The 17,885-nt window shown below is 36.8% G+C and overlaps 2 non-coding genes across 2 annotated transcripts; both read left to right on the forward strand.

Annotated features, from left to right (window-relative positions):
* The first annotated feature begins 7,221 nt into the window (after window positions 1-7,221).
* LOC141635545 (small nucleolar RNA R71) lies at window positions 7,222-7,328 on the forward strand. The gene has a single exon (XR_012540225.1). It is a non-coding gene; the product is annotated as a small nucleolar RNA R71 (small nucleolar RNA).
* A 3,098-nt stretch (window positions 7,329-10,426) lies between these two features.
* Window positions 10,427-10,533, forward strand: LOC141635140 (small nucleolar RNA R71). Its single transcript, XR_012539844.1, has one exon. It is a non-coding gene; the product is annotated as a small nucleolar RNA R71 (small nucleolar RNA).
* Window positions 10,534-17,885: the final 7,352 nt, after the last annotated feature.

Consider the following 17,885-nt stretch of genomic DNA (forward strand, 5'->3'; position numbering starts at 1 on the left):
AGCTGTGGAGGAACCCGAGGCAATAGCTCGGAATGGTGTTGCTCGTACCTTTCTTAGGGATGCTTCCAAAGCCGCGACCAAGGAAGGGTTAAATCGTGTTCGGCTTACTCCTGATGAAAGCATCCTAGTTAATCGAGTTTTGAGGCATTCCATTCATGGTGGTAGGTACTATCCGAAATCTTGGTTGGTTAGTGTTCCCGCTCTTGCTTTCTTTGTTAATTTTCTTGATTTTCAAGGGTGGAGTCACATTAGTCAGTTTTCAGGTCCTGTTTACCCAGTTGAGGTGGTTCAATTCTTTGCTAGTGTATCAATTAAGAAAGGAGTTTTGCATGCGGTTGTTAATGGCGTGGATGTGAAGGTCTCTGTTTCGGATTTTTGCTCTGCTTTTTCGGTTCCCGATGAAGGAATTGAATTAAATCCGAGTCTTGAGTGGTCTAATGTTGTGAGTGAAAAGGATTTGTTGGTAAAGAAGTATTTTGAGTAGATGACGGAGAGAGGCAATATCGTGGTTCGTCCTCTCTCGGCAAAAATCAAGTTCCTCTTGAACTTTTTGTCGAACACAGTGGTGCCGAGGAGAGGAGGCCGTGATAAGGTGTCGAGTTATGAAGCTATAATGGTTTATTCTTGGTTGGAAGGTTAGAAGGTGAATTTGGGAGGTGTCGTTTTGCACCGTATAATTCAAACAAGTCTTACGGTAACTAAGCAGAAGTTGAGCACCACTATCGATTTGCCTTATGGTATGTGGGTGTCTAGATTATTGGAAATAAAACGAGTGGTAGGGCCTGACAGTTACGGTGTTAGTGCGCGGGACTGTATGTGTGACAAGTTGATTAAGCTAATGGGTCTTGTTGTTGATGGACCCGAGTTGCTTCTTGCAAAAGATGTTGAGAAAGCCCCGATGGATTCGGGTTTAGGAGCTATGGAGTCAAAGTTGGAGGGGTTTATGAGTGGCTTAATGGAAAAATTCGAGGAGCATTCGACTAATTTGGCTACGGTGTTGTCACGAGTTGGACCATCTCGGTCTTTAGACTCGGGCTTGGATGCTACTCGGGTGTACTCTTGGATGGAGGAAGTGCACAAGAGGTTAGCGGGTTTTGAGAGGGAGTTGAAGGCAATTCGTGGGGAAGTATTCCCACACGGTGATCGTCTCACTTTCCTTACGAGTCAGGGTGGTGCTTTGGTTATGCACGGGAAAGCCATGGCGGGTGATCAAGCTCTCACGTTGGAGGCCACGAAAGCTCTTTCCTTGAAAGTGCTTAATTTTGAAAGGAGCATTGGTACTCTTTCGTAGCTGGTTCGGAGTTCGTTTGACTGTCTGGATGCCTTGGAGCACCGCACTAAACCCGACTACGTAAACCCGTATAAGACCCTCAACATTTGATCTCCCGGCCTTACCATAATTAGCCCTTACCTTAATTAGCTTTCTTTTTATTTCTTTTCATGGTGTGTTTAACAAACTTCTTATTCGACCCATTTTGGCAATGCACTTGTGGTTATGGCCCAAGTGTTTCATTAGACATGTGTTTATTCGGCCCACTTTGGCTTTAACATGTTTAATTCCTAGTTTGTATGATAATTATCTTTTGGATGCTTCTAGTCTTGCGTGTTATTTTTATTTCTTATGGCGTTTTTATCTCTTGTCTCGTCTTATATTATTCTAGTCATTTTTGATTTGTTCTTAACTTTTCGATGATGTCAAGAGGGGGAAAGAACGTCTCTAGTAAGCATCTACCTAAGCTTGCTCCTTGTCAAGACCAATTGTCTCTTAAAGTCCTTAAGTTTCGGTTTTTGAACAATTGTCTTGATCTTGCGTTAATCTTTATTATCAAGATAACGGTATTATATTGAGGGGGAAGTTTTTACGTAGTCACAATTTTAGGAGACTTGCCATCATCAAAAAGGGGGAATTTGTTGAACCATATAGTTTATATGTTTATGTTTTGATGATGTCAAGGTGTTTTACATTTTATATACTTGTTGCGTGTAATCGTTTGTTAAGTATTTTAGAACTAACCTATTATGAGCAACAAAGAAGAATGTGACAATTGCGTAAGAAGTTCAAGAGCCTTCGTTCAAGATCAAACGATTCAAGATTCATTCAAGAACTATGTGAAGACGAAGTTCGTCTAAAGTTTAATCTAGCTTGGATGATGACGTAGCCTATACTCGAAGATCTCCTTGAAGATTAGAATAGTATAGGTCTTTATCTGGTAATGGTAATCAAGAATGAGTTTCTTGATTAGTAAAGTTATAGCTTTGCAGCTATAACATTACTAGTAAAAGAGCTCAATGTTATAGCTCTTCTACTATAACATTGAAAGGCTGAGTTTTTATACACGACTTATAATTGTCTCGAAAATTGTTTTTTAATTGTTTAAAGTTTGTTTTAAATGTTTTAATAAAAGTATTTATATTATAAAGCCCGGTTTAGTGAGGAGTCCAGTTTTATAGTAAATGTTAATTGGTAGTCTTGATGGATCAACTTATGAGTTGGACCTTGCTACTAATTAGGGTTTCTGTATAGCCTTTCTTAAAACCTAAATTCTAATCATATGTTAAGACTAGGGTTTGCACGAGTCACGAGGCACATGAGCCGTGACATCTCGTGTTACCTAGGGTATATTAGGTAAAAAATTTATTCTATAATAATATCTTTACATATCTTATATATCTTACTTAATATATTTGTTTATGGTAAAAGATATTCTTGTTTTAGGAAATCTTATCATAATCTTAGAATTTATAGTAAAGATTATATTTGGAAAGATTATATTCTATCTTTTAGAATATTCTTTTTTATCTTTTAAGGCTTTTAGGAAAGAGATAATAAGAAGATATAATTTGTTGTTATATCTTAATATTTCGGCTATTAGGGTTTGACAAAACCGTGTAGCCTACTCTTCCTTCTCCTATAAATACTTTGCTATTTACAACATCTAAAATAGAGACCTTAAGCATAAAAATTGTTTTCATCTTTACAAAGCAAAACCGTGTGTTTTAAACAGAAAAACCGTTTTGTTATTTTGAAAGGTCGTATGTCTTAAAACTCGCATACTCGTTCTTCATTTATCGTTATAAGATAATAGTGCTTAGTTGAATTCTTAACTTGTTCATTAACGTGAACCTTTGTTAGAATCATTAGTGCTTTCTTATTAGCGTAAGTTAGTCACTCGAGTATTTAACGGTACTCATTGAGTTACAGCTAGAGTTAGTTGTACGAGTTCGGTTAGTAAATTTGTAATCCGTAGAAAGGTACTAAATTTATTAATCGAGAATAGTGGACGTAAGTTTCGACTTGTGAAACTGAACCACTTCAAAAACCTTGTGTCTCTTCGTTCTTTCGTTTGTTTCGTTTATTACATTAGTTGATTAGTTAAAGTTTAATCAATAAACTTTAAATAATCAATTACATTAGAATAATCGAAAACGCTTTCAAAAAGTTTTAAATCCTCAATTCAACCCCCCCCCCCCCCCTCTTGAGTATTTTGGATCAATAGACTCTTCAGAGGAGCGGGGTCATACTTTTTGGGCGTCTTGTGATAGTATGGTGTATCACTAAGGCCTAATGCTTTACTCAAAACATCAAAGGTGATGCGCCTATTCACATTAGTAAGACGAAATTAGATGTATTCTCTAGTCTCTACCTTAGTCACTTCTAATGGACTTAAGAATTCCAAGGTAAGGGAGGGGTATGTCAATTCTCTTATAGTAAACAATTTACCCAAGCCCATGGCTTCAAAGAAGGCTTTTGTTTGGTCAAGGACACCCAATTTATTCAAGACATCTTCACAAATGAATTTGGTGGGAAAAATGGCTTTCTTAGCATACTTGGCAAATGTATCCCTATGGGAGTTAGAAATGAAAATTACCTCCGGATAGTTTGACAATTGACCGATTTCCGGAGTTGTTGTTGTTGCTTCCAAGGGAGGATCTTGTTGTTGTTGAACTTCCAAGTTTTGCACTAGAAACTACCATAGCCATTGAAGCTTTCTTTGCTTGAAGGCTTTGTTGCCTTTTCGAAAGTGTATTTGCCATGAGTGCCTTTGTTGCTCCTTTTGTTCTTGCCATTGTTGTTTATACCAAGAAAAGATTGAAAATCTTCAATTTTTAATTATACCCAAATCGATTTAAGATGAAAGAATTTGTCTTTGTATTTCAAAAATCGACTCAAAGGTTGAAGATTTTGGTGCTTGGATTGATTATTGTTGTAAAAGGAGTGATTAATTGTTGTTGTAAGGAAGTTTGGATTTGATTTTGTTGAATTTGGTTGAGGAAATTTTGTTTTTGGTGATGGAGAGGATGAGGGTTTTGGGGTTTATGGGTAGTGTTTGAATGAATGAATGAATGAAATGAATGTGAAAAGGTGTATTACAACACCCGAAAAATTCGAAACTGCAGGGGGAAGACGAGCGGATTCCTGTCGGGACGCTCGGATTCTGCTCAATTTGGCTTCAGGAAAACTTGCCTAAAGACGAGCGTCTTTCAGTGAAGATGAGCGGATTCTGCAATTCAGGACGAGCGGCTTTCCTCAAAGACGAGCGGATTCTCTTACAGGAACTTTACTAAATCTGCACTGCCAAAAAGACGAGCGTCTTTCTGCAAAGACGAGCGGCCAGTTTCAGACGAGCGTCTTCTCAGCTAGGACGCTCGGATTCTCTTACAGACTAAATTTTTTTATTTTGCAGCTCATTTGGATGGACGGATTCCTCCACAGACGCTCGGATTCCTATAAGACTAGCGGATTACCCAGAAGCCGCTCGGATCCACCTAGTCTACCCGAATTCAGGACCATCCGTGCGCTTGCATATCCCGTGTCATTTTCATTCTTCAAATCTCGTGTTCTTCATTGTAGGGGCACTACAAAGGCATGAATAGCCTAGGCAATTGCTATCCCCACACCAAGTTAAAGTACACATCAATAAAATCATTAGTCCCTCCCTTACTTCTCTAAAAAATGATAAATATCTTGATCAAGGCACAAAAACAAATCCAAAAATGACAAAAATGCAATGTAAGAATTAAAATGCAAGTTATGGAGTTAGAAATATTTACAAATGGTGGTTTAGAGAGGACTCCACCAAACTCTCATCCTTAGTGAGATGTCATGGGGGCATGGCCAAGGTGTTGTTGATGTTACTCAACACCTTGAAGAAGTAGTCAAAAGCTTGTTCATTATCATGATAAAGATTCTCAATAGATCTTTGCACTTGTTGTCCTTCATGTTGGTCTTGATCGATAGCATTACCAATGTAGGGATTGAAAATTCCTTCAAACTCATCGTCCCAAAGACCACAAACTTCGTCTACTTGATCATTAAAAATCTCTTAAGTTGATGGAGACAACTCTCCTCCTTTCTTGTTTTGGCCAATGAGGCCATCCTCTTCACTTGTCATAGGTGAGCTTTTCAAGCTCTCTTTGTTGCTATTCCCTTGCTCTTTTGATGGAGCATCATCAACTTTCTTTTTACATTGGAATTCCGACTTCTTCCTCTCATCATTCCGGCTATAATGATCAACCATAAAACATGGTTCATGCAAACGGGGAGCTCTCATGGTCTTGTCAAGATTGAAAGTTATGCTCTCATCTCCCACTTCTAGAGTGAGCTCTCCATGCTTCACATCTATCACCGCACCCACGGTGTGCAAGAAAGGTCTACCTAGAATTATTGTAATATTGGAGTCTTCTTCCATGTCAACATTGACAAAGTCCACCGGGATGAAAAATTTCCCAACTCTTACGGGAACATCTTCCCATATCCCTAATGGTGTCTTCGTCGATCTATCGGCCATTTGGAGTGTGATATTGGTACATTTAAGCTCTCCCATCCCTAACCTTTTACTTACCGAATACGGCATAACACTCACACTAGCCCCTAGATCACATAGGGCTTTGTTGATCGTTGTGTCGCCAATGGTACACGGTATTGAGAAGCGTCCCGGATCTTTAAGTTTCGGAGGTGAACTCCCTTGAAGGATTGCACTACTCACCTTAGTGAAGGCGATAGTCTCAAGCTTCTGGATTAACTTCTCTTTCGTAAGGATGTCCTTCATGTACTTTTCATAGGCCGGCACGTGATTGATTAATTCCGTGAAAGGAATCGAGACTTCCAAATTCTTCACAATTTCCATAAATTTTCCAAGTTGGTCATCAAATTTGTGCTTAGCTTGACGACTTGGAAAAGGAAGTCTAATCACAATGGGTTCCTTCTCCTTGGCCTTGTCTTCACTTTACTTTGCAACTTCTTCTTTTGATGGTTCTCCATCCTTGGAGTTTTGCACAACTTCTTCTTTATCACTAACTTCCACAACTTCATCCTCAACTTGCTTCTTTGGTGCTTCATACCTCGTACCACTCCTCAAGTGAAAGGAACTAATCGTTTCATGTCTCGGGGGATTACTTTGAGGTGGTAATTGCCCCTTTTGTCTTTGTGAGCTTGAAGATGCTAGTTGAGTCAATTGGGTTTCCAACATTTTGGTGTGGTCTAGGATGTTGTTGATGGTGATTTCCTTTTCTTGACTATACTTTTGCATTTGAGTGAAAAACTCTTGTTGATTCTTTTGCATTTGGAGGACCGCTTTTTGGACATCAAAACCTTGGTCATTTTGTTGATTGTATGGAGTTTGGTTTTGGTAACCTTGATTTTGGTTGTAAAAGGGTCTTTGATTTTGGTTTATCATGGGAGGTGGGGTGTATGTTGGTTGAGGGTTTTGAACATTTTGGCTTTTGTATGAGAGATTTGGGTGGAATTTGGTGTTTTCATTGTAATAATTGGAATAAGGGGTACCACTCTTGTATGCTTGAAAAGCATTCACTTGTTCATTTGTTCCCCTACATTCACTTTGGTCATGTCTAAAGTTCCACAATTCTCACATATCTCACTTGGGATTGATGAAGATGTCGTTATGGCATTAACATGATGCTTTGGTGATTTTGAGGCTTCTTCAAGTCTAGCCATAACTTTTTCGAACTTCAAATATGGTATCAATATGAGCACTAATTTGAGCACCTAATTGGGTAATAGAGTCCACTTCATGCTTTCCTCCTCTAGTAGCCTTGCGAGGTCTACTATATTGTGAATTATGGACCGCCATTTCCTCAATCTTGTTCCAAGTTTGATTATCGTCAACTTCGGTGAACATACCATTTGATCCCATGTTGAGAATGTTTCTTGAGTCTTCATAAAGACCATTCCAAAATTGATGTACCAAGAACCACTCGCTAAATCCATGATGAGGACATGAGTGACAAATTCCCTTGAATCGCTCCCAAGCTTCATACAAAGATTCTTCATCTCTTTGCTTAAAACCCGTAATTTAAGCTCTTAGCATGTTAGTCTTTTCCGGTGGGTAGAACTTTTTGTAGAAAGCTAGAGCCAATTTCTTCTAAGAGTCAATTCTGAGAGTAGCCTTATCAAGGCCTTTCAACCATTGTTTTGCGGTGCCAATTAGAGAAAAAGGAAATAAGACCCATCGAATTTGGTCTTGAGTTATACCGGTTTAAGAAATCGCATCACAATAGTCACAAAAAGTCTCCATGTGAGAGTGAGGGTCTTCACTAGGCATTCCCCCAAATTGGCTTCTTTCCACTAATTGGATAAATGCGGATTTGGCAATGAAATTTCCGGTTAAGTGTTGTGGTGTGGGAGTACCATTGTGTAGGTTCTCCTCGGTTGGTACGGAATGTGATGAAAATTTAGGCATTGTGGGTTGATTTTGTGTTGGGTTCTCCTCACCTTCTCTTGAAAAAGGTTTGACGAACTCAATAGTGTTTGGTTGAATAACTACAACCTCACCAATACCTCTCAAAGTACCTCTAGCAAGTCTTCTATTGTTTGTCAAAGTCCTTTCAATTTCGTGATCAAAGGGTAACAAGTTACCTTGTGATCTTCTAGACATGTAAAATATCAAACAACTCGAAAATAATTAGGCCAAACCTTGAGGAGTTTTACTTCCCCAAGGCAAAGAAAGACACAACTAATAACAATCTAAGAAAATCTAAATCAAGTTAACACCGTCCCCGGCAACGGCGCCATTTTTTAGTCGAGCCCTCTTTGAGTTATAGTTTTCGGTACTTGTCGTTAGGAGCACCTAGACCAAAACAATATTTATAACTCCACAAACAACTCTACTATTAGTAAAGAGGCAAATAAAGGTCAAATACCAAGGGACGGGTATTGAAGTGAGTTTTCAATTGCAACAAGCGGTGTCTAGGGGTGTCACAATTTGGGGTTTGAATAGAAGATCACTAAACTAAATAGCAAAGAAAGTAAACAAGCAAGATGATTAAAAAACGGATGTAAACAATTGATAAAAGGCACTAGGGTGTCATGGGGTCATAGGGGATTCATGGAAATTGATCATACAAACATATTCTCAAATTATAAGCAAGCAATTATTGTTGTGATGGATCGAGTTGGTTTATATCTTACAATCCTAGGAAAGTTTGGGTCCCGGAGCCGAATCGATTAGATTGTACAACACCTACAAGTCGACTTAATCTTCCCTACTCAACTATATGCATGGTCTAATAAGACTCGAGTTGGTTTATGTCTTACAAGTCTCATTGAAAAGATAGGTGATGGGTAAAAAATGCAAGAATTCATAGGCTCACATTTCATCAAACATAACATGTGCATAAGTTGAGATCACAACAAGCAAGCAAATAAACTATGAAAACATTTTAAATTAAGCATGAATCATCCCCCATGTTGGTTTTCCCTAATTATCCATTAACCCTAACTAAGGAAACTACTCACTCATTATCATGTTGAACATGCTAGCAAGGTTGTCAATCATACCAACAAAGTAAAACATGATGAATAAATGAAGATAATTAACAATAATTAAAAACGGATTAAGAGAATTATACCTACTAATGATTCCAATAATAAAGCAAAGAATAATAGAAGTACTTGATGATTGATTGGAAGGTTGTCAATCTCCCAATAATAACCCAAATAATCTTCAATTACCCAAAATGAAAGATGAACAAAAGAAAGATTAAGGAAATAAGATTTGTATTAAGACTTGATTAAAAGTTGATTACAAGATTAAAGAGAGATTAGAATGATATAAACTATACTAGAGATTGCAAAGAAGAATATGATTATCTAATTAGACTAATGGGGTATTTATAGTGGGGATTAGGTACACAAATTAGGGTTTACTAAGGGCTTAAATGACGATTAACTTCTTGAGGAATCGCTCCTCTCAGAGAAATATGCGAGTCTCCTTTTTGCTAGTCTTTCCTGAGGTATGCGTATCCTTTATAGAACAAATAGAAGACGGAGTAGCTGCCACACAATCCGAGCGTCCAGGGCACGGGACGAGCGGATTGTGGGTATTTTGGACGAGCGGATTTGTGGGGTGGACGGGCGGATTGTGGTGGTTTTTGACGAGCGTCCTTCTGAGGAAGACAATCGGATTCCTTGTGCTGGATGGGCGTCCAGTAGGCAATCCGCTCGGATTCTTGATAAGCTTCTTCCTTTCTTCTTTTCTTTCTTTTTCTTCATACAATCCTTGGGGATTTCATTGGAGATGCAAGGATCTTTTCTCATCATTGCCCAACTACTATAATATGTACAAAGGCCTTCTAGTCTTGTCTTCTCTTTGATGCTTGGTCATTGAATTCAATCAATTTAGCTCTATTTTGCCATGAAAATGGAAGGTTTGCACTTCTTTACTACCAAGGGATCAAAACCTCAAAGAATATGCAAAAAAAAGGCCTAAAGACAATAAATGACCCAAATATACACTAAAAAGCATGGGAACAAGGCTAATTCGGGGACTAAATATGCTCACATAATGGTCACATCACTTTTATTTTGATTTTGATAGCCTAGGGATAATTGAACCTTTGTTGTGGTGGAATGCAGGCATTTTGTTGTTGTTGTTGTTGGGGTTGAGGCACAAAAGTATTTTATGGTTTTGGATTTAGCACAGTGTTGCTTTTGTATCACAAATTCAGGTGGAACTTTATGTTGGGATTGTAAGTATTTGAAAAAGTACCAGGTGGAAATGAACTTTGTCTAAATCTTTGAAAAGCATTTACTTCCTCCATAGTGGCTTGGCACAAAGCAGTGCAATGTCCCGCACATCCGCAACCTTCACAAACAACAATTTGGCTAGTAGTGGACATGGCATTGACTTGTTGAAGAGAGGCACTTGTATCTCTAGCCTCCAATTGTTGTTGAAGCAATGCAATTTAAGCGTTCAAAACGGAAGTATCGTAAGATTACTCCTTGCCCTTGATTAGTGCACTTCCGGAATTGACATATTAAGAATCATGGATCGCCATGGATTCAATTGTGGCATGAGCAATATCGGTGTCAATTTGATCAAACCGCCCATTGTTGGCGGAATCAAGAACTCGTCCGGACTCGGCACTACATCCATTGTAGAATGTTATAACAAGAAACTAAGAATCCAACCCATGATGTGGGCATTGTTTTTGCAAATCTTTATATCTCTCCCAAGCTTCATAGAGGCTCTCTAGTGCTTGTTGGCGGAACCCCGTGATTTGGCTCCTCAAAGTTTAAGTTTTCTCCGGTGAAAAATATGTTTGGTAAAAAGCAAGAGCCAAAGTCTCCCAATTGGTTATCCCCATGATTTCTCTATCAAGGATATTGATCCATAGGTTAGCCTTGTCCTTCAATGAAAAAAAGAGAAGAGTATCTCCCTTATTTGAGTTTGTGTGACTCCCGTTTGCCTAATCTGGAGCAATAGTCACAAAAATTTTGAACGTTAATGAACTAGAACCTTCTTCCTCGTCACGGATTGGGTTAATGAAAGCCGGTTTGTTCTCGAAATACACGGCTCCTATTTGGGTAATAGTGATACCCCTTGGAAGCATGACCGCAGTGGGCTTGGAATGATCGGAAAGCTTCACCATCTTTTTTATAGGAGATGGTGGTGGCGGTGGAGATGATGAACTAGAACCTTCTTCCTCGTCACGGATTGGGTAATTGGTACAAATGCGACCCAAACCGCCGGGACTAAAAGATCCGTCAAGCTCCTTGATATAATTGAGTCGGCTACGGAACGTTCTCTCGGGCTCCGGATCAAAGGGAATCAATTCTCTGGTACGAGAGGACCTGGGCATAAGATACAATTCTCAAGAAACTTGTAAGTAAGGGTCTCAAGGAACAAGTGTTCCTTAAGACAAAAGAAAACAAGATAGAAATCAACAATTCTAAGCGCAATAAAGCCGTGCTCCCCAGCAACGGTGCCAAAATTTGATAGGATGTCGCAACCTAATGAAAGATACCCTAAACTCGGCTAACAAATTAATGTAGTAAAGTAGGGGTCGAACACAAGGAGACGGGAATTGCGTTATGAAATGCTATGAGTAGAATTCTATCTAGGTCGATTCAATTGGTTGGTTGGTTTGATTGTTGAACTTGTAAATAAAATGATGTAAATTATATATGAGAAAAGAGTCTAGGAGAGTCGGGTCACACATGCAAATATATAGGTGTTCATGATAAACTCGGAAAAGATAATATTGTCAATTGTTTAGGTCTTATGAAAACCACCTATCGGCCTTATTGTCAACCATAGAACGGTAACGAGCTCTCGCTATATCTAGGTCGATCAACTAAAACATGCTTAGTCTAATTCATTTTCATGCCTCTCGACTTATAAAAGTGAATTAATAAATTAATCAAAGATAGCGATCAATTATCAAAGATTAGCAAATAAAACAAGCATGTGATAGAAACTAGTAAACAATATTATGTCATCCTAATTTTACATTTACAAAAATTAATCATGCATGGCTTCCCTAATCTCTAGAAAAAATGGACTACTCACTCATGATGGAAATTAAACAAATAACAATATATGAGATGATAAACATGATAATAATAGAATTATAACTAAATCAAATTATAAGAATTATAAATGTGCTAAATGATGATAACATATGAATTAGTGAAATTGTTAATGATAAGAAATGTAAATGAAATGCTATGAAATAAACTAATTATGATAGTAACTTGATAGTAAAGTGTAACAAACTATTATGAAAATGCTAATAACTAAAATGTAAACTATAAAACAACGATAATGATGAATTCAATAACGAAATAAACAAGTAGTGAAATTACCGTAATCAAGAGAATTGGAAGTTGAACAAGAAGAATTCAAATAACAAACCTAAATGACTTTGAATGGAATGATTATATTAAAAGAACCAAATGCTTAAGTAAATTGTTTATGACAAAGAAAATGCTTAATGAAATGTAAACTAATTCTGAAAACTAGGAGAATTTGTGTGCTAAAGTATGTAAAAGTTAATGTAAAAGTGTGTCCTAAGATGACCTACTAACACCCCTTATATAGGAAATGAGGGGTGAAACGTAAAATTCATGGATCATGGTCAACTCGATCGGGGACAGGCCACCCCGATCGGGGATGCTTAATCCCGGATAAATTGCTTTAAATTATTGATTAAATGGCATATGGCATCCAATGTTGCGTGTTAATGCTTCATAATTTCTCAGGTTGAAAGCATAATTTGGCATCCTATACTTGCTAATTGACTTGGTCTTCTTGGACTTTGCTTTGAGCTTTATTTCATTTCGTTTTCTTGCAACAACCCATGTCACCTTTCATGCTTGGGATTTCTTTACTCGGATTTCTCCAAAATGCCCTTCCTTTTGCATGATCTCATCTCTTTTAGCCTTATGAACTCTTAGTGCTTGCACATCCGACGGAAAAAAGCTATAAAAGCTACATTTCCTACAAAATACAATAAAAACAAGCAAAGACACTAGAACACGGAATTAGCTCACAAATACACTACTAAAAGTGTGATATTTAATTGAAACCAAGCTAAAATAGGGGGTAAAATTGTATATAAATTGGACACATAACCCACCAGAAGACAAGAAAACTCGATTCTAGGATGGTAATGCGTACTGCATGTACCACCAGGGCAAAGGTCATGATACCAAAATTTGCTACAAGCTGAAGAATGCCATTCAAAATATGATCGAAGCTGGCAAAATCTCAATCGCACCTGACAGTCAAGACAATCCGCCTGAATGTCTCAAGCCAAACAAAAAAATCGAACGTTCCCAAAGGACATCCACTAATCTCAACAAAACTTATACCGCGGCTCTTCAAAGGCTTATGTCTGAAGGGAAGCAACAACCAATCGGACCCACCCAGACCTGCGTGAATAGAAGAAAACCCGTTTCTGGGATGGCAGCGCCTATTGCAAATATCTTCAGGGAAAAGGTCACGATATTGAAACATGCTTCAAACTGAAGCATGTTATTCAAGACTTGATCGACAATCGTGAATTGATAGCTTCGTCCCTAGACTAACCAAGTGATGAAGACAACCCTAATGGACATATCGTTATGCTCGGACATGGAAGTCTCATTGACTATTATCCTCATATCATCCCAAACAACGAGAGTGGAGTGCTCAAATGGGTCAACGCTCAAGACCAACAAATCAAGCCACTGGATACTGAAGTAGAAATCTTTGAAGAGGAAAGTGATGATTAGGAGTCTGAGTCTGAGATCGAGTCTGAGTCTGAGTCCGAGTCCGGGTCTTAGACTTTCTCATATCTATCTTAGTGTCTGTTGTTATATTCCTAAGTGACAAATTGGGGGTTGTTCCCATGAGTCACGCATATTCCTCGAGTCTGTGTTAGTTTTTTTTTTTTTGGTAGAATGTGAAAATTCTCATTAAGCTCGAAGAATCTGGTACATAAGTTCGAGAAAGATAGGACCCTATAAATTAACATACGGTCCTAAGAAATACAATCAAAGCTCACTACAATTCACTCATTCAAACAACAACCAAACCCCTGGCAGTTAACCAGTCGCGACTCCTAAGAATGGTGACCTCAGATGTAACACCCGCCATTTTTGTAATCTATTTTCGTAACCGTATTTTATTTACGACTACGATTTGATTTGTATGACTCAGAATTATCTGTGAGCTATTTCTTTTCTTTCTTTGAATTCTTAAGTTCTCTTATGTCTCGAATATTTCCTTGTTTTCGAGAATTATTGTTATTTCTAACTATTTCAGCTTCGTCTTATTTATTCATTTAATCGTATTCTGATTCTACTCTGAGTTAATTCGTTGGACTTTGGAAATTATTTCTATTGAACCCTATTTTTATTCTTACTCATTTCTAATCTCATATATTTTAATTCTTATTTATGAGATTTGAATTTTTACCTTTTAATTCACGGTTTTGATTTATTTATTTAATTAAATCCGTTCTTAGTTGTTTTGCAGTCCAATTTTTCAAATGGACCGAGTTTTATTCAAATGATCATTTTAAGATCAAAATCCAAGCCTTTTTCGAGATATTTTAAAAGGTATTTAACATCTTTTTATTTTATTTGCTCACATAATATCTTATCATTCACATTTCTATCCCTCTTGCAAAAAAAAAAACAGTGGAACGTAACCCTACTGCTTCCGCCGTTCTCTGTTTGCAAAAATAAAATTTACGTACGTGCTTGCCTTTTGCTTCTTTATTTCCGTTTTACAAATTAATCTACGTACGCGCTTGACTTCTTGCTTCTTTATTTCGATCGACCTTTCCACATCATCCGTTCATCCTTTTCTAAGGGTTTGTAGAGGATATATTGAAGTCTAGCATATGTGGATTCGGATTCGTAACAAGGTAACTACGACGTTACTCGGTATTACATCGATTTAATTGTTGTAGTTGTATGTATTATTGCATTTTTGTGGTTTATAAAGATTTATTCATTAATATGATTTTTGAACCATATAATTTCTGATCCCTTAATGTTTATAAATTATTTTGACTATGTATAAATTTTATTTTGTCAATAGGAATTTATTTGGTTGATTTGCAAGTTTTATGTTTAAACCGTTTAATATGATATAAAGATGGTATAACTTCGTTTTTGTGATTTTCAGGAGGTTTAAATTATTTTTCTGGGTTCAATGATAGATTTTAAAATACCATGAATTTTCGTGGTAATTATTTTGGAGTTTTAGTATTTATTTCGTAATTTAAAGTATTGACGCAGTTTCTGCGATTATAGCGATTCTGTTCGGTTTTAATTATGTTAAAAATACTAAATAAAATTGTAAATTTACAATATTTTAGTATATGGCAGAGACATGGAGTATTAGGTTGTGTATAAATTTGTAAGTCTTCAATCATTATTTTCGATTTATGGTGTATTTTACAAGTTTGATGAAAACCGTTGTTAAATCTGTCAATTATGTTCGTCTGTTAGTAAAACTCATATCACCTGTTTCTATTTCGAATTTTCAAAAGTGTAAAGAATAAACTCCTGTTATTTTAAAGTGTGTAGTCTGCATAAAAAATTTCATAATATTTAGACTTACGGTTTGGTCAGAATAAATTATTTGTGAACCGCTCGCCTGTAAAACGCGTTTCCGACTTCTCTCAAAGATTCATTTTTAAAAGATATTTTGCTTTTGATACAGTAGCTAATATTTTTCCCAATGAAGATTTATCATGTTTAATTATGTTTAAAATTATGCCTTGCCTTAAAATGTTTTTTTAAAAGTGGATTTATGAACTGAAACATTATGGGTGACGTTTTCTGACACGTTTTAGAAATGAATTTGTAGACCCCTGATACTTTCCTAATTTAAAGTTTATTAAAAAATGAAAGTTGTAGCCAAAAGCTACAGAAAACCATGAAAATTGGCCTTGCAACATTTCGATTTTTATTTAATTAATTATGAATTTTACAATATTGCTGTTCAGTTTTACAAACTAATGTAGAGCTCCGTCTCATTTAAGCCTAAGTAATAAGTCTTTACTAAAGTACCTTAAGTCAAAGGATGGTCTTTAAAGTTTAATTTCAGTTACTTAATTTATTTAAAGTCCTTAAATAAATTTTATACTTTTGGTTTTAAGTTTAAGTTTTCTAATTCGAAGAAAATAAAAGTGTAATTCACTTACGAACCATTTGAATAATATACTATATCACTTTGGATATTTTTAAGTTTGGAGTAATGAAAGTAAAGGCAAAGAATAATAAACTAAGGCATACGGTTTTACTAAAACAGCTATATGGTTGGGTATCCTGCGGGCGGTACAAATCGTCGTAGAGTCATGTACATGTACTTAGACTAGGACTTCGCACTGCGTGGTAAGTCGTGTCCTATTATAGTTTGTTGTCTAGTAAGTGAGCTTGGATTTGGTCATCTTCGCGTGACACTGGGTTCCCGAAACTAGTAAAGATGCTGCGGTGTCAAAAGTATAGCTAAAGTGGATATCTATCCTGAATTAAATTATTTCCATTCTGTCTTTTGAATATTTTGCTTTTAAGCATGCAGCACGTTGGTTAACGTGATTTGGTAATCATATTTTGTTACTTATGTTTTATAACATTTCAATTTACTTTGATATATTATCTGCTTCTATAATAATTATATCATGTGATATGGCTGGGAGAACATCGAGTTACTCCCCACTGATTGTGGCTGTTATGTTTATAACATGACATGTGTTAGCTTTGCTGGGATTTCTGTGTGAGCTAGCGAGTAGTTTGCAGATCCTACTCTGTTCTTTCTGCTTTCTTTTATGGTTTTAGTCTTGAACACTTTTGGAGGTTTTCTTTATTTTCGCCCTTTTATAAAAGTGGCATTTGTTTAGACTTAACCATTTAATTTTATCCTTGAGAATTTTACACATTCTCAATTTGTAACATTTAGAACTTTTATCTTTGTGTATTTAATCCCATTCGACAGTGTTTCCGCCACTGTTTTGCACTAGATTTTATAGGGGATTACAGTTGGTATCAGAGCATCACTGCTCTCGACGCTCACACATTGATCTTTAGGAAAATGCCTAATAAATGATTTGACTAAATAAATTATTTAGTGAGAGATGGGTAGAAATCAATAAGAACTTGGTGTTAGACTATGTGTTCGTGCAAAATCAATGACTAGCATTGAATCAATGATTTATTTCTCTGATGAAGAAGATGAACGATGGTGGACATGGACGTGGTGTATTCCCGGACCAGAACGCGATCATTATGGTGATATTGAACTCGCTCCACAACCTAGCTGACCGCATGGAGAACTTGATGGGACAATGGTAGTTTCAGCCCAGATTCATTCCTGCTCAAGCTGCAGACAAGTTGGCCAAGAGTAGACTCAAGTTTCACGATGGTGCAGTAGACCAAGAGATGATTATACTGTGGATCTGTTAGACGAAGTGGCCCAAGACTCGTGTGTTTATTTCTCTATAAGAAGATGGTGTGACCTAGTGAGCCTTCTTGCAACTCTAGAGCCTTGAAATTCCTTCTCTGGTCTCTAACCTTATTAGTCTATGATCATCTTTCTTCTTCCTTTACTTTTTCAGCCTTAGCTGCTTCCTATATCCTTATTATAAATTTTCATCTCCTATTCTGATGAATGATCCTTCTTTGTGATTCCTCCACCGTGATATCTATTCTCTTGAGATTCATTGGTTAAACTGGCTCTTCTTGAAGAAATGTGATGAAAGTTAAGTAAGTTTGAGGTTTAGTAAAGTCTTGTTACTTATGGTTTGAGGATAGTGAGTTTTACCCTTAATGCCTAACTTGTGAGAGCTTTCATTCCATAAGGATTAACTTGAATGGTGGCTAGTGGATTATGGACTTAGGATTTTAGCTTGGATGTTGGCGTTGAAGTATAAGCAGCTTGCATATTTTGGTCTAGATGTGATAAAGGTTTTTATAGTAACCATCTATCATTATTGGTTGACCTAGATTAATCTCAGTTTTGATTCTTATGGATTTAGATTGTTGAGTTCTGATGTAAGGTTGTAACCTTGGAACTTTTGGTTGTGTGACTTAACTTTATTTGGGTTGTTTAGTGTTAACCTTGGAAATAAGGAGTGTCTTAGCTCAACTG

The sequence above is a fragment of the Silene latifolia genome, chromosome Y, assembly GCF_048544455.1.
Source record: "Silene latifolia isolate original U9 population chromosome Y, ASM4854445v1, whole genome shotgun sequence".
Classification (NCBI taxonomy): domain Eukaryota; kingdom Viridiplantae; phylum Streptophyta; class Magnoliopsida; order Caryophyllales; family Caryophyllaceae; genus Silene; species Silene latifolia.